Source organism: Leucopleurus acutus (genome assembly GCF_964270905.1).
Source record: "Leucopleurus acutus genome assembly, chromosome: 7".
Classification (NCBI taxonomy): domain Eukaryota; kingdom Metazoa; phylum Chordata; class Mammalia; order Artiodactyla; family Delphinidae; genus Leucopleurus; species Leucopleurus acutus.
The window spans coordinates 32,876,966-32,882,965 of record NC_139150.1 but is presented as its reverse complement, the minus strand read 5'-3'; positions in this window follow the sequence as shown (position 1 = coordinate 32,882,965).

Genomic DNA, 6,000 nt, shown 5'->3' with positions numbered 1-6,000 from the left:
GATCATCCTCTCCTTTTAGGAACTCTGGGATCCAGTGTAGAACAGGCACCTCAGAGTTTCCCACCTAAGGGACAAGGAACTGTGGTTTTTATACACCAACATCCACCAGTCATTGAAAGGCAGAGGGGCATTACATTCCAGTACCTCTGACCTGCCGTGCTCAGTCGCAGTGGGCTCGGGCTGCCAGAGAAAGGTCTCAGGCAAAGAGATGTAAACACTGGCCATAGGAAGCTGGAGGTCTTCGGGCCGGCACCACAGAGCCAGTTACATCAGGCTCAGTCTAATGGGAAGCCACGCGGGTTTTATTTCAAGATAATAATTTGAGCTTAGAGTAACTTCCCCAAATCTCATTGAAGTGATGAAAATAATAAAAATAATAAGAAGAAAGAGCTCTGAAACACCACTGTTATAAAGGAAGAACAACATCAACCAGGCAGAAGTCTTGAGAATTTCTGGAAGAATGAACCTAGTGTGATTGGATATCTTACAAAGGCAGGGCCTGCTTGTGAGTCTGTCCAGATGCTGGCGCCCACAGCACTATGCCAGCCAGGGCTGGAGGCAAAGATACTCTGGGACCCGTGAGGGAAAGCTTATGGGGACCTGTGGCGATTGCTGCCAGCACTCAGAAGAGCTATCGATCCTGTTCAATACAGGCTTTCATATTTATAAATAGCAACATGTATTTGATTTGACGAATCTTCTCAGTCATCTGAGGAGATTAAGCAGTCTCAAAAAGGGAACCAGCAGATCAATCAGAGCCAATGGCTTTTATCAAAAAGAATTATTACAGAAAACAGGAGCCAACTTGAAAAATTCAAGTTGGTGTTTCAGTGAAATGTCAGAGGGTAAAAGAAGCATCAGATGGGATACTAGGAGAACAAGGAACACTACTTGAAAATAGAATACATGATTGTATGAGCCCCCAAATAAAATAGGACTGCAGCATATATACTATTGAAAACTGATTTAGTGAATTATCAGTAAACTCATAAGAATTAATACAATCCTCTCAGAACACAGACAAAAAGATAAATTCATGAGATTAAAAAAAGAAAGAGAAAGGGCTTCCCTGGTGGCACAGTGGTTAAAAATCCGCCTGCCAATGCAGGGGACACGGGTTCAAGCCCTGGTCCGGGAAGATCCCACATGCCGTGGAGCAGCTAAGCCTGTGCGCCACAGCTGCTGAGCCTGCGCTCTAGAGCCCACAAGCCACAACTAATGAGCCCACGTGCCACAACTACTGAAGCCCATGCTCCTAGAGCCTGTGCTCCGCAACAAGAGAAGCCACCGCAATGAGAAGTCCATGCACCGCAACGAAGAGTAGCCCCTGCTCGCCGCAACTAGAGAAAGCCCGCACACAGCAATGAAGACCCAATGCAGCCAAAAATAAATTAATTAATTTAAAAAAAATAAGAGAGTGATAGATATAATGTCCCAATATTCATATAGCAGGAGGAGTCATAGCATAAGAGAGAAGAATGGATAAGAAGTGAAATATCAATTAACAAAATAATGAAAGGAGATTTCCTGAGCTGAAAGAGTTTTAGCTATGGATTAAAGTGATTCATTAGTCCTGGGCAGAAGTGTTGCAAAAAAATTCACCCAAGGGCACATCTGGTAAAATTTTTGAATTTCAAGTATAGTGTAAGAATCCTATAAATTTTCAGTACAGAAAGAAATTCAGACTGGCATTGGAGTTCTCGTTTGCAATATTAAAAATTAGAATACAATGGAGCAATGTGTAAATAATCCTGTAGATTAAGAATTATGACATTAAAATTTTGCAGCCAAACTGAGAACAAAGGAGAGAGACTTCCAGAAATGTCAAGACTCGAAATTATAACACCCAAGTACCCTTTGTGAGAAATAAACTTAGTGGAACAATTATAACCCAATATAAATGAACAGAGAATTAGGCGCTCACAAAGTAGAGGGCATTGTAATACACTAGAAATCTAATAAGAGAGTCAGGGTAATTTATAGTTGTGTCTAATCAGTGTTTCCCAATTTGTAATGTGTGTACCACATCTAGATTGAGGTGATTTTTCCTTTAATGGTTATATACTTATTTTCATATGTGTTAGAAATATATAGGGAGCACCAAATCAATAATTTCATGGTTGTTTTTATTCAATATGAAGCTTAAGTGGGTATTTAAGTTTTTAAAAATATGTTGGTTTAAAGAAAAATATTAGGTAACTAGCAGTACAAATGGTATATTGTTAAGATAGTAGGCAAATGAGTGAGTTTGGGGAAAGGTTGGACTAAATAATTGTTGATAGTGGGGTTGTAAAATATGTTCCAGACTTTACCAACTTGTGATGATGATAAAATAGGTTCATGTTTCCTTTAAAACCCAAATTATAAGTCTGATCTCCTAGGTGGGAAATTAACACAAAGTCCTTTTCTTCCCCAAATATTCTTCAATAATTCTACCTTCAAATATATAAGGTTTGCTTATATTTTCCCCAGGAATCAGGTCTACTCATCTTCTACCTGTGGGTGCCTGCTGGGAGAGGGGAACTCAGAGATGTCCCTTGTGCCAGACTCACTTCCCCGGTGTCAGTGCTCCACCAGCAGTTAGCAGGGAGCTTATGATGCTGAGAACTGTGCTGAAGTCATGCTGGTCTTGAAGAGATGGGCTCTGACATGACCACCCTGTTCTGGTGTCTTGACACCTAGACCACCTCCCCCGTCCACTGCCACCGATACAGATCTCTGCCAATCCATGCCATGGTGCTTTCTCAGAACTCAAGCAAGGATGCTTCTTCTCACAATGTTCTCATATTTAAGGTGTCCCCAGTGTCACAGCTCTTAAATAGTACGGCATTTTGTGTTCATCCATAGTGCAATCTTCTTCAAGGCATCCCCACCAGCAGGAGGGAGGCTGACTTAGAAGTTCCACCATTAATCCTACTCTGTGTCCACATCAAACATTTCCCAGACTGTGATGATGAGTGTTTTGGTGTCCCCAAATGCACAGCCTAAGACAAGACTTGATGCAGGTGATCCCAGGAAGCAAAAGAGAGGGAATGGGGAAAGTGAGACAGAGAAGGGGGAAAAGTCCATCTATGGATGTATCATAATCAATGATGTGCTATGAAAATGTAATGATCAAAACTGATGCAAAAATACATAGAAAATCTTAATATTCTAACCACAAATGAAATGTAAAAGATTACAAAAAAAAATCTCATCTCCCCAAATTCTGCATTCTTAGATAGTTTTATGGCCGGGATAGGAGCAATTCCTCAAAGAAAGGATGATGCTACAGACGAAAGAAAAATTAAATTGGCAAATGAAAATGAAAGATGCCTATTACATTCGCCCTCTTGGGTTTCTCTCTCTCTGTCTCTCCATCTCTCTCTCTCTCTCTCTCTCTCTCTCTCTCTCTCTCTCTCTCTCTCTCTCCCATATGTACAATACAATTAACTCACGTACAATAAAAATGCACTCACCCCCTCAAGATTTGACAACCAAAGTGACATTCAGCTATCACATCTAGCTGCTGCAAATTGAGGGTCTCTGGCTGATGTACATTCCACTCCACCAGGTCCTGATGCTGGTCATTAAATTATTATTTATTGAGCAAATTGGGGTATAGAAGAAGAGTAATTGCCCTTGAAGATCTTATATTCCAGTGGGAGGGGAAATATAAGCATGCAAACAAATAAATAGATAAGATGAAATCAGGTACTGAAAATATCTAAAAGAAGACAAAATCATGAGGTGTGATTTGGGCAGGGGGATGCTGAGATAGCTTTCTGAAGAGATGACATTTGAGTTGAGATGTTAGCAACTGGTGTATTGAGATGTCTTGATTAAGGTATAAACATAGAACTATTTGACTTCCTACAGACGCTATCCCTGGCCATACTATATTTGGGGCACAGTCCTTTGTAGTATAGAACCTCTGGGGAAGTATATGAGTTAAGGTCCATCCAAAAGAAAAAAGCACTCTCAGTATTTGAAACAGAGGGAATCTGATGCAGACAATTAGTTACATGAGTGTTGGGAAAGCTGAGGAACAGAATAGGACACAGTAAGACTAACCAGATATTATCAAAAGAGGGACAAAGGGAGGAGAGTGTGTTACCAGAGCTTAGAAACGAGCATCAGGCAGCAGAAGTTGGAACGGGCTGAGCCTGGAGTCATAAAGGAAGAAGAGCCCACAGCCAGAAACTGCACTAGAGGCAGATAGGGGGAAGAAAAATGCCTTGATTCATTCCTTCCTCCTGCTTTCCAATCCCTCACCTACCAAAGGTAGTCTGAAGTCATCTGAGCCAGTATCTTGGGCAGCATGGCCTGCAGGGATCAGGCTCCCACCCCCAACACAGGGCAGAATTGGGAAAGAGTGAGAAATGCACCTTGAGGGCAAACAGGCCCGGGAGAGACACAGGAAGAGTCCATGACTTCTTGTATATTAAAAGTCTACTTTAAGACTTCAGTCACGGGACTTCCCTAGTGGCGCAGTGGTTAAGAATCCACCTGCCAATGCAAGGAATGCGGGTTCGAGCCCTGGTCCGCGAAGATCCCCCATGCCACGGAGCAACTAAGCCCGCGAGCCACAACTACTGAGCCCGCGCGCCTAGAGCCCATGCTCCACAGCAAGAGAAGCCACCGCCACGAGAAGCCCGCATACCACAACGAAGAGTAGCCCCTGCTCGCCGCAACTAGAGAAAGCCCACGCGCAGCAACGAAGATCCAATGCAGCCAAAAATAAATAAATAAATAGAGAAATATATTAAAAAAAAAAAAAAGACTTCAGTCACAAACTCTATTTCAATCTCTTTTCCCTTTCCCCTGCCCTCACGCAGAGCATTCTTGAGCTGAGATCCTGACCTCTAGGAATGAAGATGGGGAAGGAGTCTGATCAAGTTCTGAGGTATATTCTCCCCTTCCTTCTTCAAGGCTCAGCCCTTCAGGCGTGTTTGTGGTGGGAGGGAGGAGAGGAAACAGGACAAGGGTTTCTTTACTTACCTGGCCAGGGCTGTCGTCCTTTCCAGGTTGGCTGTTCCTATTTCTCTAGCTTACAGTGGCCACTGACACCCTCTCTGTGGCAGGCACTCAAATGCTGGTGAATCCTCTGGAGGACCTTCCTACAGGAGATGCGACCAACTACCTTCTGTAATGTCCACTTAGCCCAACTGAGAATCTCACCAGGGCAACAGTAGAGGATAGGTAGCTCCCCTTTTGCCCCAATTCCCATCTTGAAACAAAGTCGATCTTCCTCTACCTGACTCGGCTAAGTCCAAGGGCAAATTAGAAAAGGCTACCTGACTTGAGGACAGCATGCTCATTTCCCCTTCTCTCAGGGACCCCTCTCTCTTGCTGATTCTTTGGAGCCTCCCCAATATTTGGCTTAGGGGGAGGTCACCTCTCATCACAAACACTGCACTCCCCACAAAGCAGATGATTCTTACTCTAACTCCCCTCCTTCTCTCCTTCCCCGTCATCTCATGAAGATTAGAAAGGAGGGATGGGTGGTAGGGACTGTCTGACACCTTTCCATGAGCTCTGGGAAAGGAACCTGGTGTCATGGTGGGCCGCTGTCTTGAGAAAGGGCCATTCTCCAGTTCTCATCTCTGGGCTTTAGCTGGAACTCCCGGACGACAGGAAAAGTCCCAGTGAACATCCTGTTACCTCTGTTTTGTTTTGTTTTTCATAAATTTATTTTTGGCTGCGTCGGGTCCTCGTTGCTGCACGCAGGCCTCTCACTGCGGTGGCCTCTCCCATTGCAGAGCCTGGGCTCCAGGCGCGCGGGCTTCAGCAGTCCTGGCATGTGGGCTCAGCAGTTGTGGCTCACGGGCTCTAGAGCGCAGGCTCAGCAGCTGTAGTGCGCAGGCTCAGTTGCTCCACGGCACGTGGGATCTTCCCAGACCAGGGACTGAACCCACATCCCCTGCATTGGCAGGCGGACTCCCAACCATTGCGCCACCAGGGAAGTCCCCATCCTGTTACCTTTGAACAATGGAAGGGAGGCAGAGACCTGGGGGAATA